Consider the following 23,428-nt stretch of genomic DNA (forward strand, 5'->3'; position numbering starts at 1 on the left):
CAGAAGCCTGCAAAATCTTCACATACAAACACTGAAATGAATTACTGGAGAAATAAATTATGTCTCACATCATAACATTTAACACTCTGCTTGCGCATAATCGGAGCTATGCAGCCCAATGTGATTCTTGCATTAAGGCGATGATAAATAACTGCAGGAGGGGGTAAATATCTTAACTTCTCCTTAAAGGAAAACAGAGCACAGAGGATTCCATATCTTCATACTAGCACCAGAACTTCCACTCCAATTTGCACTTACCATCCATGAATAATACCTGCTTCACAGCCAGATGTCCAGCGGGTTGAAGCCTGCTGAAGGCCTGCAACGTCACACGAAATTCAGGTTTAGGAGACCATATGCATGTTTCAGTGGCTTAATTGCAAAATCCAACATCCATTTTGACCATCATCCTTCTGACTCCTAACTGTAAAATAATAAAAAAATGGTCTTTTAGGGATGAGGTAAATAGACAATCTAATGAGTATAGAAGTTTGTTAGGCCAGTTGGATGATAAAATCTTTATTCACCAAAAATTATCTGATGATAGATACTAGGAAGTTAAAAACAAAAACAAACAAACAAACAAACAAACAAAAAACAAGATAAAAATTTGGAGCTTTTACATTGACACAGTCTTCAATTTTTATGTTACTCGGGACTGTATTTCAAGTTATCCATATGTAAAATGGGATTATAGAAGGAATACATTAAAAATCTTGATTCCTGTCTGGAATTAAACTGTTTTTTAATCTTTGGATAAAGATACTTTAGATACCAATCACATTATTATAATATAGTCTTAATGCTCCTGCCTCCCAGAGAACAGAGAGGCAAAGGGCCATAAGACGATTCCCTTTTTTTTTCTCCCTGGGCAAGGAGGGAGATTTATTCATGATTCCTGTGCTATTGGCTTTAAGCGGGAAACTGCAGAAATAACATCTTCCCTGTCCTCCATAACTACAGGCAAATTACATGAGAGAAACAAAAGTGCAAGCACATCTTAACTTAATAACAGACGAACAGCAATCCAGTTTTGTTTATATTGGCGAATTGAATAAGAAAGCTGTAAAGTGAAGCCCTCAAACAAGTTCAGACTGAAGGCAGCGCAGGCAGGCGCCAGGCAGCCCAGTCAGACCCCAACGGCCAAACTGCAGGCGACAGGCACCTTCCTGCAGCGCTTGGGTCAGCGGAGGGAGCTGCAGGGCCTTGCAGCCCATCCGTACGGTTACATATGCCCAGAGAGATCAGTAAGGCTTGGCCTGGCAATTTACTTATTTGAGGAAAAGCTGGTGGAGGAGAGAAGACAGTTTGGCCACTTAAAGACTCCTCATTAAGGTGAATTTTGAATGGGTTAGTACTGGTGTATGGAATGGACGACACGAGCTGTTGTGGTCTGGAAAAAGCCAACTCACGATTTTCCCAGTTGGAAGTTGCCTATCACTCTCTTGAAGCTCACAGCTCTCGTGTAACGGAGCTGAATCTTGAAGTCCTTAACACGTTCTCAGCTTCTTGGAAAGTGAGGGGGACTTTTGCCTTACTAAGAACCTGAGAGTAGTTTGCATTGTAAAATGATGCCCCTCTTACCTACAGACTGAATCAATATCAAAATGTCTGATATCAGAGTTCCTATGTACTTTGTCAAAGTTCAGGATTTTAATGCTCCGCAACATGGATCGCAGGATGGCCTAAAGAATAAAGCTAAAGAGACCATGTTTCCCCTTGTATTTCTACTACTGTCTCATGCATTACGTATGGAGAATCTTACAAGATCTTCAGAAACGATGAACATGAGTATCTGAACTGCTGAAAATCCATCTTTGCAGTTGAAGCCAATAGGTATTGAGATACTCAGCTGCTCCTCTGAGAGCCAGATCTTCTGTCTCAAGTTGTGCATCCTCCATTTGCAGGCAATTTTTAAAGTATTTTACTTTGCCACTCTTCACACGCATTTCCCATTTTGTGAAATGGGATAATATACTTACTCATCCTTTAAATGGCTGTGAGTGCTACATATAAAAAGCACTATATAGGCTTTCATTCAGCCCCACCTGAAAAATGAGAGTTTTTCTACTCGCTCCAGCAGAAGTTAAATCAAGACTGGTAAGTGCTAAGCATTAGTTTGAAATTTGCATCCAAAATGGTGTAGCTTTTGTCCGTGCACGTTTTTAGAATGGAGATACATTCACAACAACAGTCACTTTGACAGAGACACTTGTGGCCATTCCTATTACACAGATATTGCAGGACTGGCTGGAATGGCATCACACTTCACAAGGTCTAACAGGCAGGTTAGTGTTCTTGGTATTTTATGTTTTTGCTATTTCCATGTGCAATGATGGAGTTAAAGCTCCTTGAGGTACTGCTGGCAGTCACGCTGAAGGCAGACTGATGGTATCTAAACCCACAGAGGAGCCAGTCACTTGTAACATCTCCAGCTTCATTTCTGAGTGCAGACCAAGATGCTAAAGGGAATCTTTGGAGCCTTGGATGGGGTTGGGTTCTGCTTCCTCCACGGAACACAGGTCTCCACATGCCCCGGTGGCAATCACACTGCAAGAGCTTGTCAGCTCGGAGGTAGAATACAGACAGAGCTGAGATTTCCATATCTGTCCTGTGTTTACCCTTCACCTGGATAAATTTGCCCTACACTGTTCTGCAAAGGATGACTATTAATAAGGGGGAAAAAATGGCATCTCTGCTGCCTACTGATTTGTGTTTATGATGGGCATTCTGGTGTTGTCATTGCAGATGAGACATCACAGCTGGAACTGCAGAAGAGGAAACCCACCCTGTTTTGAGAATGCTAACATTTTCTTTTGTACAGCTGTCATTCTTTTGCACACGAGCTAACATCTTTTATCCTAATTTTTCCTTCCTGAAAAGGCCACTCTGCCTTTCCATCTCCTTGGAATTGAAAGCACATCTTATTTCCTTATTTCCAAGCACACTGTTTTTTTGGTGCAAGCAGAGGCGAACAAAACATAAACTATGGTACACTTGCAGGGAAGTTGCTTCCAACTTCTGCTGCGACCTTGAAGCCTCTGGGCAACCAGTCTTCACTTGTTTGCTCCTCTTTATTTCTGGGTAAATATTATCACTGGCTGCAACTCCTCTGACCTCCTGCAAATCTCTCTAAATGAAATTGGTGATATACTTTGTGCTAGAGAGCAGAGAAGCTCATGAAAAATAGAGATACAAATAAAGAAAAGCATCTGTGTGTAGACACAGTTAAGAAACTCCAGAACAGGAAATGTAGGTTAAGGAAAGGTGGCAGCTTTCTCTTTTTTTTCCCTCTCAAACTATATTTCTTCCACACCAACCTCTCTTGTATAATCAAAGTGGCAAGGATACTAATGAGTGGTGTAGAACAACAGCTGCCAAGAAGTGCAGAATTTGTCTATCTCTCTGCTAACCCAAAGCATGTCTATCTGGATCCTCCAGTCTTTTCCGGTGCAACAATTATGGACAGGACAGCACTAGGAACTTCATTTTTTTTAATCCACACAAATCCATTGACTTGGCTTTCTTTCTTGTCTCAATATAAATGCATATTGCATTTACATTTGGCATCGGCCTAAGTTTTCCCTTTTTGTCTTCTATTTCTCTTGATACAAAGATGTTCATGCTTTTCCCATTGCCTTCTGGGCTGAAGAAAAGGGAGATTGTCTGTAGGCAAGAGTGTCTTCTTCCTCTATATAGAAAGTTGCAATTTTTCAAACTGCCAGCCCAGAGCTGGATGTTCTCTTTTAGTTTGCAGATGAATGTTTTCTTGGTAATGTAGTCTTTGGATTTCTTTTCTTTTATTAATATTCTGGAGCCCCCCAAGGCATTAATCTTCATCAGGGTGTCCTTGGGGCTGTGTCTCAGGCTCCTCTGCACACAGAAAAAGGGGCCATGAAAGGCTGGGTTAGGGAATACTATATCCTGGTGAAAAGGATGTATGCTCTGCAAGATGCTGGCGTCAGTTGGGCAGCACACTGCCTTCCTCTCTTTCTTACATTATTTTACTTTGTTTTGTTTTATTTTATATTATTGAAGCCACTTTTGGAAATGATTGGTCTATATTTGCACTGGTTTTGAGAAAAGATCATTTTGATTACTTCTGATTACTTCATTCTGATTTTACACTCCACTATTATCTAGATAAATTGATAAATTATGGCCAATGTCTTAATTTATGTTTTGATCTGTTCCACCTAACACTGAGAAGTTTTTAGTGAAATGTCTTCCCTCCACAGTAAAAATATCCCATTAAAAAGGAATCCACCTCCTGATAAGTTTTGTGATGATTTCTAGAGGGGGAACCTGCAAATAGACTATAATCAAGGCTATTGTGGTTAAATATTGCACCATTCCAAAATTAGTTGATGTAGAATCCCATAGGCACATGGCATATATCAAATTAAGCTACTGGTAACCTTGAAGAAACAAAAAATTCCAGGACTAGGCTACCAGTCAAATCGCAGGACTGCACAGAAAGCCATAATACTCCTCAGATGGCTCATAAGGGCAGACCTCTGTTCTGCTACCCCTTACAAATAACATAATATTTGCATCTTTCAGCCATCATGCTCTCTCAGGTCATGCAGCAAGGCCAATGTGTCCTTGACGGGTTAAGCACATGCACAGAGCTCGTGTGCATGTAATGCCTCTTGCCGCCTCTTCCGCGCTGGCTGCTGCATCGCAGAGTGGGTTACGGCAGCCTGGGAACAAAAAGGGTTTCTCAGGGACAATCTTATGGCGACTTGCAACTTAATACAGAATCTATGGAGATGTGGGACGTCAGAAACACTGAAGCACCTCGGATCTGAACTCACTCAATACTTCATTTTGTCTTTCCCCTGTTAAAGACTCCAGGTCCTTCCTACATAACCTGACCAGGGCTTCCAGAGGGTTTTGGAAACACGGAGCCTCAAAACTGCAAAGTCCGATTCTAGAATTACCCAGCAGAGGAGGGTAAAACTTCTTGCATCCACGGGATTTCTCAGCTGAGGGCCCCTGAGATTGAAATTTCCTTCCTTTCACACTTCACTAGAGCGTAAGTCTAACCCGCTTTTGGGCATGATATAAGACAGAGACCCTGTGTAGGCTCTTGTCCTTCACAGGAGAGCACAGGAGTGGAGAAATCAGTGCGAATGCATTTCCAGTCCAAAGGCATCAGGACGCAGGGCAGCGGGAAGGTGCAGGGAGCAGCAGCGCCATGAGGGCCGGGCATTGCAGTAGGGACAGGCGCACACGAGAGCAGAGGCACCCTGAGCAGGCACCTGCCTCCACGTGTCTGCATCCACGGCACCTGCTTCAGTGGAATGCAGAGGAATTTATCTAGCTTAGCCTCTGGCTTCTCTGTGTTTACTTATTCATTTGTATTTGTTCTCTGTCTCTCATGTTATCAATGCACTGAGAAGTTTATTAGCAAATGTTCCATCATCCAGAGGCACTAGAAAGTTATGTGAGATTTTTCTTTGTGCTTTCAGTTTGCTTTCCTAAGCTGCTGCTCCAGGAGGCATGCCAGGTTTTCAGGAAGCCTTGTATCTTATGGCAGTGGCAATGACTCCTAGGTATGTCACACTCTGGAGTTTAAAACATGTCTATTGTTTTTTCTTCATCAAAGAAATGTGATTAATATTTAAATGATCTCATCCTCACCAAGAGTGACTTCAGACTACCTAAGTTCCAGCTACAAATGGCTTATATGGGGAAATCAGAAGTGTTCTAGTGAAAGCCTTTAAAGCAGTACAGAAATAGGACTTTTGTCCTGCTCCATTTTAAAATAAACTTTAAAGGCATTGTTTTTAACCCAACACGCTTTCTCCCAGTGCTCCTACATACAACTGGCAGGAGGTGCTTTCTGGGAAGCGTCTCTCTGAGTCCCCTGGCCATTATCCTCTGACGTCCCCCAGCTCAGAGCACCACGGGCTGGAACTCACTCCTGAATCATGACTTCAGCTACACCCTCAGAGCTTAGATCTCAGCCAACCTTAAGCACTCTCTTCAATGCCACTAAATAAATTAAATATTAAAATTACTTGTATTAGCTTTAATCGTATAGCTATAGAGTCAATGAGAAATAAATCTAAAAAGCTGAAACACTAATTCAAAAGACGACTTGCCATAACTTTGAAGTGCCTGTGGAAATGATAGAGATGGCAATGTCTATAGGAGAACTAGCTTATCAGAAGGCTTCCTGGCCTATAGAGATGTGAGAGAAAAACAGAACGTGCGGTCGAGCGCTAACTACCTCATGCTATCCTGGTATTTTACATTTGTACCCAAGAGAAGACAGTAGCTTTTCAGTTCAGTAGCATGGAGAGACAGGGAAAAGCTTCCTCTGAGATAGACTGTGAGCAGAGGTCAGGGAAGGTGAACAACAAAAAGGAAAATTTTAGTACTATTAAGGATCTCTTAAAATAGATCTGAATTGTTTTCAATGTGAACAGTGTAATTAGAAAATTAATTAAACCTAATTAAGTTTAATTCATTTTAATCAACCTAAGTTTAACTTAGTTTAGCTATATCCTTTCACACACCCAACAGCAGTCTCACATATCTCCAGTGATATCTAATCTCTCTTGGTGAATGAAAGCACTTGTGGAAATAAGCTAAGCTGGTTCCATAGTCCCTCAGCATTCGCTTTGGGAACAGGGGCTCATCAGCAAATCTATCCCTGTACAAAGCAGGGCTCTCGGTACAGGCACATCCTAGGGAAGCACCGAGAAATTACGCATAGACAAAGGCCACTAGTACACTGAATAGCAGCACTAGCAGTTATCCCTGTATTGCTATTGGCTGTTCACTGGCAAAACACATAGGGAAGTGCATGGAGTGTTTGGCTTGCGCTGATTACTATGATTTTGACTTCAAAGTCAGTGTGAAATGCCCTCTCCAGCTTGGTTTGCCAGTCAGCTGGCTACTTAAATTAAGATATTCTGAGACAGGTAGAAGAGCTCCCTTCCCTTCCACAAGAAGATTTTTCATTTTTCCATTTCTCCCCCCTAGCTCTGTTGCACAGATCTTAGCTGATGAACCTCCTTAGTGCCCTGCTCCCATGGAGCTGCAAGAGAGCGGAAACATCCCCTGCAGAGGAAGTGGAAGGTAATGGTTCCTCCTTGCACCTGCAGAACTGGAAATCACAGTGACTAAGACCAAGTAACAGTGAGGAAGAAAGCCTGCCTTTTGTCCTTGCACAGCAAATCCTGGGAGGGAGGATCACACTTTCATGGAGACAAGCTGTCACTGCATCACATGTACTGAAAAACAATTGCATGGAAGCAGGTCTATGAATTGATTCTCATTGATTAAATTCTCATCTCATTGTGCTGGAATAGGGAGGAAGATCCAAAGGGTTTGTGTGACAGGACTATATAAATCTAAGGATTTGCATCACTACTATATAGAACACCTTGGAAGTAACCAGTTTTGGATGAACTATTTGAATTAAAAAAAATAGGAGAGATTTTCAAAGGAAATATTAGTTAGGCCCTCAATTAAGACTAAAAATCAGAGGAGACTTTCTAATGTCTCCAAGTGTTCAGGGTGATGCTTTTGGCAAATAAGAACAGGGAAAGTTTTTTTTTAAGTTGATTTAGATGTCAGAAATGAGAAATCTGAGAGATTTGTCCATATAGTTCACAGGACCTATGTGCAAAGTATACTGTGAAATTAAACTTGGTGATATGTGGGGGAGTGCATGGGAGAGTTCACCTAAAGAACACCTTTCTCTATAAATTCAACTACCATCTCCACGGGAATAACTCAGGAGCAATCTTTCTACTTGAGAGCAAGAGCCCAGAATCCAAAGTCAACCCCTTGTATATCCAACAGAAACATCAAAGGATGCTGCAGAGATCTCCAGGCAAGCACTGATCCGAGTCAGTGCAGTACTGGAAAGGCTTCTCACCACGCACCTGGAAGAAGGCAGCTGTGCTCAGGATCCCTGCCCATGCCCTCAGGGAATTCTGCAGAGCACCCGTGCACAGGCCTGTGCCCTCCTTAGCCAGTACTCCCCCTCCTGACACTACAGGTACTCACCACTCATCCTCAGATCGCAACTGCAAAGTCTCTGATGCTGGGACACCAACCTGACAGCGTTTAAGTCGCTAAGGGGTGAGTTTATCTCCTGTCATATTGATCAACACTGTAGAACTCTTCCTTGCTTCCCTGTCATCTTTTATCCCGGCCACACGCTTCTCCAGAGGGACTCACTTTCCATTTCACTTCTGCTCCCGGCACACTGGAGATCTGGGCTTCTCCTGAAGCTCCCAGATGAGATGGTGAAATGGATAATAAATAACAACAACAGCGAATAGATTTAAATGAAAAATACCAGAAAGCAGAATGAAACGGTATTTTAGACAGATGAGAATGCAAACGGAAAAGCTAACATGGCAGAGTTGCATATTGGTAGCTAACACTGATTAAGCTGTACTTTTAGCAAGATAAAGGCACATTTCTCACAGGTGTTTCTGGGAACAGCTTACTACTACTGTGAGAGTCAGAAGATACTGATATATATGTTATAATGATCTCTACATTATAAGATAGAGATTATATATATAATGACAATATATTTTCAAAACAAATCTGATTTTATTTTGTATGGAAAAATTGCATTGCAAGAAGATTTTTTTTTAAAAAAAGCTTAAATATTTAGTATTCTAAAACCTGTCATCTATCTTCAAAAGCCTTGTGATTTACCCAGCTTCTAAAGAAAATGCCAGAGTCTCATATAAGGTATGAATATTTTCTTATTTAAAAAATGAATAGATGTGTAAGTATTCCATCAGGGCTAACATATAGTATTTCGTCTTATGCAGTGATCTAAGCATCATTTATTGGCAGTCAGAAAATCCATGGACATTTGCCACATTTCATAATTTCAGCATCTGGTAATGCTGAAAATAATGGTATGAGTGAAGAAAAGAGTTCCTTTCATTAACAAAAAGCTGTTTGTTTGGTTTTTTTTGCATTTGTGTGCCAAAAAAATACATACTTTTTTGAGTGATTTTTCCAATGAAGCTTGTGCTTTGCTTCCCCAGTCGTATCAATTTTGCAATAAAAAATGGAACAAATAATATTTCATTTTCAACAGAGGCATTGCATGTACTATATTATAAAGAAATGTAGATTCTGTTTTCTCTGATACGATGAACTACTGATTTTGCTTACCTCTGGTGCTTCTAAAATGCATAATATTCAATCAGCACTCCTGATTTTCAGAGATTTAATACTGCAGTTTTTAAAATAAGTAGATTACATTATGACCATATGGTTTTCCTAAATGACTTTTGATTTCATTCCTCTAGCAACTTGCAAGGGCCTCATATGTTGGAGAACCAATGCTCAATATTCTGGAGCTGCTGCACAGAGGAGGGTACAGGCGTTTAACCAAGGTCTGCCTTTTCTCTGGGTTGACAAGAAAGATCAGAGAAAGGAAGCCAATGAAAAAATGTGGCTTATTCATAGCTCTTGAGAACATTTAATCTGTGACTCATTTGTTTAACTATCAGAAATTGATGTCTTGTCTTTCCAGTACCTTATTTCTAAAAATAGCATACAGACTGTCACTGTGAATAGACACGTCAATATATAAAAATCCAGAAAGTGCCCATATTCTTCAGTTCTTACTCCTGTATTCACACTTTGTTCATAACAAGTATCAAATCACAGAAAAGAAAACAAAGGAAAAAAAAGAAAAAAAAAAAAACTACCAACATAGATGGTGTGTCCACATGGAGGTCCTAGAGGGAGAGAAAAGGGGGCATAAGGAAAAATAGAGCGGCAAACCCAGCACGCAGGGTTGTAAGGAGCTTGGAAGCAGAAGGAGCAGGAATGGGAGGATCCAAGCCCACTGCAGGAAGGACAAAGTTGAGGAGAACTTGTTTTCCACATCGGGCAGAGGTTCTATGGACAGGTAAGGATGGAGACAAGGGATTCCCACAGATGAGCAATAGGTGATCCCTAGGGGAATAAAGCTGGAGGACAGATGAATGTATGAGCAAGTGGTTGTGTGAAAAGTTCTTAGTAAAAGGCAAAGACAAGCAGAGGTATTGAGGACAACAGAACAAACAGAGAACACATCAAAACTCCAAAAACTTCCACCGAAACTTCTCCAGGCATACCACCTTCATTTGTCTGCCTCATGGTGGTACCCACTGTGCAGGTACCTGAGCAGCTCATGCAAACATTTTATTCTGAAAGAGAAGCAAGCAACAGTATCAGACAGATTATTTCTAATCCATACTGGTCAACACTGACCATTGGTCAAACTTTTGCAAGGTGGGAGGGCAGGATAAGGAATGTGCTGAGAATCATACAGTCCATCTGATTCAAAGTGAAGGCAGAACAGATGACAGAGGTCTTAGGTGGGCTAAATCAGGACACTGAATATGAAAGGAGGAGGCTTTCTGAAGTTATTTTATGATACCAAAATGCTCTGCTTCACTGCACCCTTCTTTGTGTCTTGGATATGGAAAATAAACAGCAAAGAGAGGAAGTAGTTTTGTAGGCAAAATATTTCTGTCTTTGATTTTGTTATTACTTTTCTTCATCTTCTTTGTGTTTCAAAAAATGTTTGAATTATGTTTCTACAGAGAAGAGGGCGATAATCTACGTGGTCAATAGATCAATTTTAAGAAATAAAGGTATGATAATAATTTATAGTACTGAAATTGTCCAGGCCACTGTTTCATGAGTGTCTGGTCAAGTTTAGAAGAATAAACCTGTCCTTGAAGGGAGAAGGTGAGGAAAAAAGTGTCCTTGAGCTAAGAGTTTTTTTTAGTTAGATAACAAGGAGGAACTACAAATGTAAAGAAAATTATCAAGCTTGATTTTTCAAGGTGATGAAGATAGGTTGAAATACAAATTTGCCACTACTGGAAATGTTTAGGGCTATATTTGACAACTTCTGGGATATGAAGAAACCTATATTCCCTATAGTGCAGTAAGGTAGACTACTTGATCTAGGAAGTTTCCCTCTTCATGCTAAAACCTAAATATTTATGAAGGTATAGTCAAGATTCTGTGAAAATATAATAAGGTAATGGACTCATTTCAGTGGCTTTGGCAAAAAGGTTGTTCATTAATGTTATTAATGTACACTGGAAGACATCTGATGTGAAGTTCATAATTGAAATGTTACAAACACTTCAGCATATGGATCCTTCACATTCACTTAATTGCCAGTTTAGTAATAATTTTATGTAATGAGGAATTATTAATAATACGTGAAATACTAAATTGACGTAATCACCAAAAAACGTAATATGACATCCACTGCGCATAGGACGTTATAATCCCAGGTGTCTTTGTTATATTTTAAACAAGGAGTGTAACTGGCCAAATTCATCTTTCAAAACTATTGACTCTATAAAGTTTCAAAAAAATTTTATATAATTGTGTTTAAAGGTAAAGCTATTAATCAGATGTTCTTTTTCCTCATTCTTAATATCCCTTATTAGCATCCAGCTATGACTTAAAACTTGACAAATGATCATTAACAAAGTGCTCTACAGTTTTGTGGCACAAATCCCACTGTGAAACAAATCTCTGTACGCTCTGTCTTTGATTATGTAGGCAGACACCAATACCCTATTTAGACAGTTGGGAAAAAGGAACCAAATTTGTCTCTTTCATACTTGCAGTTTAATCACTCTGGAAGACCGTGGTAGTGGGACAAGAGACCTTTTATCTCCAGCACACCAATAAAAATCTTCCATAAGTTTGCAATTACTGAAAGTCAATAGCCTATTGGTATGAGAAATGTACTCTTTGAGGACAAATGTCCGCAACGCAGTTATCACCCCTCTGCCACGAAGAGCAGATTGAGTGGGCACAGAGGAGGCCTGGCGCCTCCCCAGGTAATCCCTGTCTCGGCAGGAGCGGCGCGCGCTGATGGGGCCCAGCGAGGTGTGCAAGGCCACTCGCTCTCCGCGAGCCTGGTCCCGTCTGTGGCTTCATTTTCCTGGGTCATTATTCTGACACATCTCATGGGCAACATCTTCAGTGAGAGAAAGGAGCCAATATGAGCTTTTACTCATACTGGTATAAATCAAGAGAAGCCCTACTGAAGCGAAAGACTTTCTAGGCAAAACCATAAAAACAAGAGGAAAACTGGAGCTATTAACGAACAGCAAAACAGAGAGCCAAGTCTTCAATTCCATTTTACCTCCCTTCAGGTTTCGGGGAGAAACACGGGTTCCTCTGACCTGGGAGCTTGAGTTGCGTGAGGCATAAACTTCAGCAGATCAAATAAACTATACGGAACATGTCCAATTTAATAATTTGTATCCATGAATGGCCCTATCCAGAATTATTTATTATGTACACTTCTATCCTTTCTGTCGCTGTTTTGTAAAGCTAACACTAGTGATTAACTCCCATTAAAATCAAAAGGATGAAGATCACTAAATTTACTGAAAGAAGGCATTTTCCAATTATCACTTAAAGAAACCAAATTAAAGTCCTAGCAGTGTAAAATAGAGATCAGTTATGTCACAGTTTTAGGTGAAGAATTAACTTTGAAGAGTTAATGATCCTTCGATACCGGAAGTCCCACCTAACACCTATGGAATATGGCCCATTCCATGTGTTACTCCAGCCAGTGAGTCTTCACAGGAGAACAGCTGTATACAGAAAGCTTTAGGATTGGTGTTTATTCATTATTTCATGCTTACTTTAACATATTTTAATCAAATCGTATTGTGACATATGAGTTTTAGTACTTCCATTACCTTTTAAAGCATTAAATTATGGCATCCAAATAACTGATTTCTGATTTTCTCCTTGAAAGAGTCTATTTAGGAATGACGTGCTATATTCAACAGCAAATAAGTCACATCTTTTAGAGAGACCATGCATATATGTTTCATATAAAACATGCTATCTTTACATAAAGATAGCTTTCTTCAAGTTATATTTACATCACCCTCTAACAAAGTAAAGAATTTTTCAGGCTGTGTAAAATGCCTTCGCTCTTTAGCTGATATAATTTCAATGCTGGTAGATATGCTATGATTTGATGAATTGCAATAATTACTATGTGCATTGTACTTTTCCCTTCTTGTTTTCACATTTGCAGACTTTTTCTACGAGGCTCAGTAATGGTCTGTGCTTTAACCCATTTAATACATCCTTTCTTAAAGTATTTAGAAGCATTTGTGTATATGAAGGAATTGCTGTTGAACTGGCAAAAAGGATCTGTTTTAATATTTTAACAATCAGCAAAATGGCACTGTAGAAAAATAAAGCATTACACATTCTGAGAAATGTTACAATTGAGTATCTTATTTCTTGTAAAAGATATTAAGCAACAGCAATCATTTTAGGCAAATGTTTATTTTATTTGATAGCTGAGCAAGAGAGAGTTTCATTCATCTTCATTTTTGCATTTTTAAGTCTACATAATCTAGTTCACGCTGGAGCACTAAGCCGAATGTTAATAATTTTTATTTGTGTATAGTATTAAGTGAAAGAAAAAGTGTTTTTCTCTTTTATTTTTGTTTTTCTTCAATTTTTCTTTTGGCTCTGTCTACAGCCCTTAGACATGACGTGCAGCAAGACGAGAAGCCCCTTATCTTACTCTCTCCACCAAAGGCAGCAATAAGGGATAGCAATCACTTTCCTTCTGCTCTTATGAAAGAGGACAGGTGACATCATGAAGAGAGTGCAAGAGTAAAAGGAAGGAGCAGATCAGCTGCAGAGAGGGGAATTCTGAACATTCATTTTCAGACGTGGTTTGATATCCTGGTAGCCTGCGATTGCAATAGTATTACTGGGTTTGCACAGTTTTTCTTACTTCTAAATTCTATGTCTTCAGTCATAGGATTTTTATTCTAAATTATTCTGCTTATATCAAATAGTTCCTTGAAGTCTAAGGAGTCTCCCAGAAATAAAATACCACGACATACTGCGCTATGACACCACGATCCAACAAACTCCCTGCAGGTTTTTTTATCTTAAATACAATTCCACAGAATACAGCAAGGAAGTGCATGAAGTAAAAAATATGCACAACGAAATTCATAATAAAGTGCTGCACATTTCACCCAGCTCATCAAGAAAAATTCTCTAAGATGGCACAAGTGGGAGAATAGACACAATTTTCTTAAAGTGTGGCCTATAATAACCATAGCAGAAAAATATAAACTATCAAGAATTAGTGATTAGGGATCCAGTCCTGAGGGTACTAAGCAATCTTAAATTTTATTTAAGTCCGTGGGAGCCCTAGGTACTTGAACCCCTATGAAGCATGCCCTTGGTGACAAGGTAAGAATTTCATCTCATAACAAACCAGAACCACCGAATATTCTCCTTTATAGAAAGGACAGCGACACTGGGAGGTTTTTTACATTAGAGCTGACTGAATATGTTATTTGCTGTAAATTATTTCACAGACGTTTTAGCTTTATTTCCATTTGTGAAATGCCCACAAAGAGATAGTAGCACTGTAAAATTCTCAGATGTCCTTCCTGTTCAGAATTAGTCACACACTTCTTCAGTGAATTTTCTTTTCAAAACCTGCTTCTGGTGAATATTTGAGTTTGCACTCACTTTTTCATGAGTTATTCATACTAATAAAGCTTGAGCACTCAAGTGTTCCTGGAAAGCAAATGCGAAAGCATTGCAAACATGCTCTAATTGAAATCCACTTTCCACTTGGCGCAAATATTCGCGGCTCATTTTTCCTGCTATTCACTTTGTTTTCGCTGGCACGCGGGGCTAAAACCCCGCTGACGTCCGCTGAGGAGGGAGGCCCGGGCCGGGCGTGCCGCGGCAGCGCAGGCGCCATCTTCCCGGAGGGGATGAGCGTGGAGGAGGCAGCCCCCGCGCAGGCCGAGCTGGCTTTGCCCGCTCTGCTGCGGGGCTCCGCCGGCTGCGGGGGCTCTCCCGAGCGGGCCGGCCGCACGCGAAGCGCCGGAGCCCGCCCTGCACCCCGTGGCGCGCTGCCCTTTGCACCTCATCAAGGCAGCTGCTCGTGCAGCCTCGTCGTGGTTGGCAGTGGTCGCCTTGGCGCTGCTGTCACGCAGGGCTTCTTCAGAGCGTGCGTTCGTTGCTGGCATGGGAGGTCAGCATATAAGCAGTGACCAGCGGAATTGCTTCTTTTTTATTTACACGATCTATGGACAGACAGATAAAGCTATTTCCCCTGAAATATTTTGCTCTTTGGAAACAGGCAAATTTGGCAAATCTGGATCTGCCCAGCTTTACTTGAGGCGCTTACCTCAGACATGTTTTAGTGCATTAGTCCTCTTCAGGAAGGCCCAGCAATCAACAGAGGAACAGGAAACCCCAGAGGGAAATTTGGACCTTGGATGGTCAGAATTTTGGAAGTGCCTGTCTTTCTCCTTCAATTAGGAGGCCCTACAGTGTCAAAATGCTTAATGCAAGTGTCTGTGTTGGCACGGACAAATCCAGACCTGTTGTCTCCAGCGTCAGAGTTTGAATTTCCACAGTTCTGCTTCCAAGCTCTCTTGTAAAGTAATCATCTTTCTGGTAGTTGCCTTGAGAGGCAGGAAGTCTGGTGAGATTCACTCTTTCATGTCAACAATTCCCTCCAATTCTGACTGCCTTTTAAGCTTATCTTCTCTTATTTACTCATTCATTACACACTGTTAAGCGAAGCACTGCGAGGGATAGGAGATATTATAGCTGCTTCATAATCCTCTGAGGAGGAAGACTTCAAAAAAACTTTGTACAAGTCGTGTCAATATCTCTCACTGTGACAGCAACACTGCTCCACCACAATACATATTGACAGACATTTGCTGCTTAAAAACATGTTCTCCACTTTTCTTCTGCAACCTTCTGAATACTATCTTTTCATTATTTTGTGCATTGCTTCTCTGGAAGACTCGCTGCTCAGCCACTTTGATGAGTTCCCTATGTCTCTCCAGTTTGATACTATTCCAAAAATAAAGCCACCAGATGGTACAAAGCAAATAAGTATATTTAACCATTATCTTTAATATAATATATAAAAATTCTGTACATACAAAACCAATTCACTGTAATATACACATAATAAAATATAGCCTCATTATGGTAAGTCTGTGAGCACAAAAATCTATTTTTTGATATCAACATGCTATTGCTCAATTTTTTTCTGTTGACTATAAGCAGATAATAAAAATACTGGAATAATTCTTCCTTGAATATGGCATATCTCATCTCAAAGAGCTTTCTTCAGCAAAGCTGCAAGGCTTTCTCTCTAGCTATTTTTTCTATTGGTTTCCAACGAGTCAGTACTTAAAATAGTTTTCTGCATATTAAATTGTGTCACCCAGTCATTTTCATATAGTTAAAATAAAGCACTACAGCTTGGATTTTAGGTCCAATGGTCACACCGTAAGAATACAATTCATTCATTAATTAAATGCACACTACCTCCATCACTAGCGCCTGCCAACTCCAAATTTATACTGCGAAGAACTTTCATTTTATATGATGCATAGAAAAGAAGAAGAAGGGAGGAAAAAGGACGAAGAATATTAATATGCCTTTAAGGTTAGGAACACCTTAAACAGTATTACAGATAGAGCCATGAGAAATGAAAAGGAAACTCTCAGGTTTGTGATATTTTAGTTAACTATATACCTAATAGCTCTGACTTTATGTACATATATTACAAAAAGCTAGTTGACATGCTTCTGATGCTACTCTGCTACTACTGGTTTATTGCCCTGTTGGACGGGGGCAGAAAGGCATGTCATTTTTATGTGGCTTATTGTGGAAGTATTCATAAAGCTGGATTAGGCAGTGTTCTCATTACGCTTGCTCCTCCCTTGCAGCAGCAACTATGTACTATTGTTCCTGGATGAAAGTGTGAAAATTAATATGAATATGTATTTTAAGACCAAACTGCAGTTTCCCTTTGTCTGTACTATCCCTACGTAGTCACAGACGTGCCTTAATTAGTTATAGTTTTTTAAGGCTGTTTTTCCATTTTTAATTGTTAGGTAGACTTAAAGTATGTAACAATGGATAACCAGGCAATACATTAAATACTTATGGGTATGTTGTGCCTTCTGTTATAATATAAAATCCATCTATTCTGGTTGATGGGTTTTAACCTCACACAGAATACTTTAAACTCCATTTGGATTTGTGCCTACAATCACCTTAGCAAAGTCTCTTAAGTAACTGCGCACAGCCTAATTAGTATGCATTATCAATTAACAAACTTAATAGCCGGCAGATTGATTAGATCCTCTGTTGCAGGGGCAGAGCTGAAGCGAAACAGAATGAAAAATCATTGCACGCATACACTGCTGCTTTGTTATTTTCTCAGATCCCCTCCTCCTCCTCCACATTCCTTTAATTAATGCATACATATGGTTTGGAATATCTTGTAAACTCCAGCTTGCTCTAACTCTTTAATAAAACTTGCTCGTAGATGAGAGAGCCATAGTCCATGCCTTGTTTATTTCTGGCTGAAAACATAAAACATTTGTTTTTGCGGAGGTCTTTCCCCTCTAAATGGTGCAAGTTGTAGGAATCTGCTGCTTATAAGCTGCTTCTTTTCACAGTGGTGGCACTGATAGGGAAAATAGGTAAGTTGGAGCAGTGTGCCCACAGCCGGGAAGGTGGTTCAGGCATCACACGGCTGGTATGTTGACTGCCACAAGGTGAATTCCACAGTTGTTAAAAAAACAGAAAAGAATAGCATAAAAATAGTATGTGCCATTCTACATATTCTATTATTGATGAGCTGGAAAATATGAAGAAAGGAAAAAAAATCTCTTCGGTTTTGAAAGCAGAGATCAAAATAAAAAAAAGTTCAAAAGCAATTTGGTGCAAATGCCTCAAAGATTACTGAAAACAACACTGAGCGCAGCCAGCAGCTGAGGTGGCAGGCTCTGCCCTTGGGCAAACTGCATTGACTGTTATGCACTGGGAAGGAAGGTGGTGCTTACCATGGTGATGTGAACACTAGCAGCAAGTGGCTGCTTAATAACTATTTAGCATTTATATAGCATTTACATATTCAAATCACCAAAGAAACATTAGCTAATTAACCCACAAAGCAGAGAGATGGGGCAAGTCCTGTAAAAATATCCGTGATTGTTGATATGGTTAAATCGGATCAAGATGCAAAATGACTTTGCCCGAAGCATAAGCCATGCTATTGCCCAGACCCTGATCACACCCCAGGCCCTCTGGATCCCCACATCTGCATTCTCTTAGCTGTGGTGTGCTGCTACAGCTTGTAACATTTTCATAACCGAGATCAGTTTCCTGAAAGGGGTGCAATGTAACCAAAACGTTTTGGTGAATGACTACTTCTCCGAGCAGCCATGCAGGTGGGAGATGCTAGATGAGGTTAGGGCCTCATCCAGATAGAAAGGCTCTCAAGGACTGAATTTCTTTGCTGAGACAGTGGAAACATGTAAAGGTGCTGTGCCAAACAGTATCTTTCTTTCCTAAATTAGAGGCTAATCATGCTGATAGAAACTCAGGTCCTGTGAGAGGACCTCTCCAAGAATAAAGGTACTGCTTATCACTGAATTGAGAGTATCCTACTCCCAAATCCCTCTGATGTCACCTGGGTCTTATACAAAGGGCCACAAATGGTCTTAACCAGCACTCCTACAGTGTCAAAGTGAACTAATTCAAACTCTTGCCGTTTCCACAAAGAACTTTTCCATTTCTTTTCTCTTTTCCTTTTATATCAACTGTGTCTTGTTACTACTGAAATGGGTAAGTGATTTTCCAAAAAATACACCAAAGTATTCCTGGGTATCAGAGTAATTAGAAGAAGCACAATAGATTCAGAAATATTCAAAATATCTTGCGTCATAAAGAATCATTTTTGGATTCTAAAGAAATCTGAAATAGTGCTACATGAAAGAATAGCAAATAAAATATGGAAGATATAACTTCCCCCTGAAAAAGGCTTCCTTCATTAGAAAAAAATTCTTTAAGTAATAAGAAGACTGAAATTCCTTTGAGTCTGGGTACGAATGGAGCATTAATTAACTGCTCGAAAATGGTCTCTGAACACTGCAGTAAGAAATATGCCTCTAATTCTCATTATGTGACCCAAGAGAGGGGCATTAGGTCTGTAACCAGTGAAACTAAAATGTGAAAACTTTTTTTTTTAACAGTCAGGCTACTCAAAGAGCAAGAGGTGAATAATCAGCTACTCTCAAGCAGTCTATTTCTCTGGACTAGCAGTGGCTCCTCACATACCCTGCTCGGCAGCTAAGACTCACTGCATTCTGCTTAGCACAGAACACTTCACACAGCAAACGATTTCTGAAAGGAGAAAGAAAAGAAACAAACCCAAAAGGGTTAATGTAAAAATGTCAGTGCAATAACTTTCTAATAACCTTTTGGTATCATTACAGGTGTTTTCCTACATTCATAAGCTGTTCCACAGTACTCTGCAATTATTCCAGCTACAGCTATATTTTTCAGTACATATCTTTTAGTCTCCAGCCAACATGTGGCCCTTAAAAGACTCTCTTCAGATTGGCATCCTTATACTTAAACTCAAGTCTAATGCTAAGAGTTCTAAAAAAAAATTCCTCCAAGAACTGCATATATTTTAATGTGTTCCCTCTTTACCAGAAAACATAATTTAAATAATTTAGGCACCTGTACAGTTTTGTTGTCCTATCTTTCACCCATTTCAGACGTATCATTTTGAGATGAAGTGGCCGACTGTGCTCAGTAGTCATGCAGTCTCTGTGCTGTGCTGCAAACACTGGCACTCACTCGATAATTCTTTTGATACTCAATATATATTTCACGGTCTCTCTTACAAGAGAACACATGTAGAAAACATTGCAGTGAAGGTAAAAAAAAAGAAAAAAAAATCTTTATCATTTTCCTTATACTCCACACTAGACGGATGAATGTCTAGACTGTGTGTGTGTGTGTCTGTGTCTGGGATAGGAGATTAAAAGCAAAACTGTCTGTCTGTGCCTGGCTGGATATGTGGACGTAGGGCAGCAGAATTCATAGACCTGCATAATATATAAATAAATGCCATATATACAGTAAGAAATAATATGACTGAAATTATGCTCTGGTCAAAATCCATTGGAGCAAAGGGTGAGATCTTGTTGATTACAAAGAACCACAGGTCAGCTCTTTATTCTGAGTTTACTGTTTACTGGTAAAACTTGGCCCTTTCAGGGGCTGCTTGTGCAAAATGTTATCTAGAATCTCCTTGTTTATAGTATGTATGTTTATGTACCGTATCTTCATTTTCTAGTTCAGGAAGAATTACTTTCAGCCCTATGTAATGATGTTGCTCTTCATATTCCTCCTTCCAATAAGGGACAATGATCACAGTGATTCATATCTTCTCAGATTTTTAGGGATTTATCATGTAAAAGAAGCACATGGACATCCTTTAATATGGAAATTACCAGACTTGACAGGTTAAACAAGAACGTGTTCTCACATATCTGAGATCAGGCACAGAGCATATTGCAGGATGATTTATCCACGTTTTGAGCATACTCTATGACGCTTGCATTAGTTTATGGGCGATGTTTGAAGTGTTGTAGTTACATTACTTGTGTGCAATAGTTTTAATGATACTAGTATTTTGAGCCTAATTTTTCCAAGCAACTATTTAACACTTTTAAGAAGCCCAATTTTAAAAGTGCAGGTGTTCAGCACTTTCTGAAAATTGGTTCATTTTATTCACCAAAGTAAGTTATTCCTGCATGCCCCATGGTGAAGTTACCCAGCTCCGACATGAGCAAAAGCACCTTGAGGGGAAGAGCAGGACTGGATGGTGGAATACAGAAAGCCAGGAACTCTACTGCAGGCTGTTGGGTTTGTTTCTACTCCAGAAAATTTTGCCTAGAAACTTGTACAATTTGTTTCACCTGTCCTAAACAACAACTTTAGCCAGTCACAGGTTATTTTTTTTTGCTAGTCAGAGGGTGCCACCGGGACCCTGCAACCCTCAGTAAAAGAAACAGCCACCCCTGAGCTGAAGTGTCACCATGGTCCAGTTTTCAGCACTGTGCTAAATAAACCCCTTATGAAGACAAAGAGGCGAGACCACTACTTAAAATGCAAGCATTCTGGGTCATGTCCACACCAGGCAACACGGGTTCCTGCTATTCTTTCCATACCAACTGCACAGGCCGCGGTGACAGAGGGGCTGCAGACAAGAAGCACACGCTCTGCCTTAGCTCATCTGCGGTTACTGCTGTTACGCTGACAAGTCAGACTTGTGGAAACCTGAATGCTGCAGCATATCTAGTTCTGGACAGCCAGAAAGTGAGGGGCATGTTTGCAATCCCAGCCGCGTGAGAGGAAGCACCATCTCAGAGTACGTGACCTAATGCAGGGAATGGGGCTGAGGCCACAGTCATGGTCCTCATCCTGCCCCTCCTTCTTCTGTGAGGCTTCAAGCAAATAAATTGGCCAGAGAATCACAGAACATGAGCCAGAGAACAACCTCATTTCTTCCCATTGCCCTGTATAAGGTAGGCCCTTGCGAACAAAAGCAGCAAGAAGGAAAAGGCAATCACGAAAGGTGAAACAAAAATTTTTACAATATTTTGTGTGCTCAATTTTGTAAGAACAGCAATGTAAGATTTATTTCAAAATATGTTTTGTTCCACTAGACCTTACAGCAGCCTTTGCTAGTAGAGTTTTATAGCTATAACCTTTTTACTTATTTCCCCAGACAAATTCCATTCTTCTGTTATTCCCCTCCTGCCTCACGCAACTTCCTTGATGCAGAATATGTTTTACTTTCTTTTAATGTAGCTGAATATAGAGCACACCTTTGAGTTGTGAAAAATACTCATAGCAAGGAATCCCTATGAGAGCATTTGTACCCAATACTTGTAAGAGAAACATCATCCATGACCACTTGATAGAAGAACTGCTTTATGAATTACGGGAATTATTTTGACCATGACATAAAGGCACTGACTTTTTCCATAAGGAAATAGGAAATGCCACCCATTTACTTTTTTTAATATGGAGGCATAATCAATATCCTTCTCTCTCTCTTTCCATGGAAGACCCTTTATTCATGAGTTCAAGCCCAGCTAAATAACAGGTAGGCCAATGATTTATTTTTAATATGAAAATCTTCTTATCTATCGAATACTTTACCCCCACAAATGTCAAGTCATTTATTCAATTGTTAAGGTGACTGCTCATTTTCCATATTTTCAATGGAATTATTTCCACTTCAGTGCTAAAATATACCAAGCTTGAAGTAAATCAATTCCCTCCTTGTGCTAAAAATTAGCATAGCACAAACTAATCAATGCTATCAAACACTAGTGCAAAAGCTGTGACAATAACCCTATCAGTACGGAAGTAAATTGCTTATTATGCCAAAGTGGGCAAAGAGCCTCATCAGTCACAAACCATTTTATTCACAAAAATACTGGCTGCGAGGGTATTGTTCCTCCAAGTTTCTTCTGTGTGTGATTCAAAAACCTCGACGGTGGGAATGGGTCCCACAGCGGGTGCCGGGCACCTTTTCTGCACAGCGCCTTCCCCTCGTACGGCTAAATAAAGTTGCTCAGCAGTCTGTAGTGCTTGGGAATACGTCCTAACCAACATGTCCTCGTCCCGGGCCGCGGCTCCGTGGCTAACACTTGCCGAGCACCCAGGTACTTCCATGGCGAGAGGAACACGAGGAAAACGCGCACAGCGGCTCAGCGAGACGGAGCAGCTTCCTGGCAGCCCAACGTGACCGTCAGCGAGGAGGCAATTAGTGCCAGTGGCTGGACCAAGACCACCAACTCACCTCCTCGGGGCCCCCAAGCAGCCATCTGATGATAATAATTTGGGGCCTTTAGCAGCCGGGGATGGACGTGAAGTGATGAGCTAGAAGGGAAAGGCTCTATGTTCCATTACTAATATCCTGAGCCATCCAGTCCTACTATAAAAATTCACTTTTATTAAAAGGTTATTTCTGTCACTTGCTAGAGTATCGCTATCATTCTCTGGGCAAGAAATGATGAAATATCATTTTAAATGTTAGAAATGCAATATTTAAACAGCTTTTTTTTTCCTCAAGAGAAAGTGCTTTGAAAAGACATCTTCTCCAGCATAGAATCATAGAATCATAGAATTCTTAAGATTGGAAGGGACCTCTAGAGATCATATAGCATGTATTAGTTCTTAACAAGGACCAACGATTTTTAATCTGACAATTCCTTCTGCATTGTAGAAGAAGCAAAAGAACAGATCTGTACTATTCTCTGCTAGGTTAAAGGCTATATTTCTTGTGGTCTGAAGAGACATTTCTACATCTGTAGCAAATTGCCACATACAAACAGAAGTTACTGGAGTATGCTGATATTGATTTACAGTAATACAGTGACATTGACATAAAACTGATGCAATTATAATATATTACATTCCTAATAACGCCTTGTCCCAGAAGGAACACAGAAGGTTTTGCAGGGTTCCTTCTGCACTGACCGTTGGGCAACGG

This window comes from Tinamus guttatus, unplaced genomic scaffold (genome assembly GCF_059628265.1).
Source record: "Tinamus guttatus ecotype Peru unplaced genomic scaffold, ASM5962826v1 Tinamus_guttatus_pri_ptg000595l, whole genome shotgun sequence".
NCBI lineage: Eukaryota > Metazoa > Chordata > Aves > Tinamiformes > Tinamidae > Tinamus > Tinamus guttatus.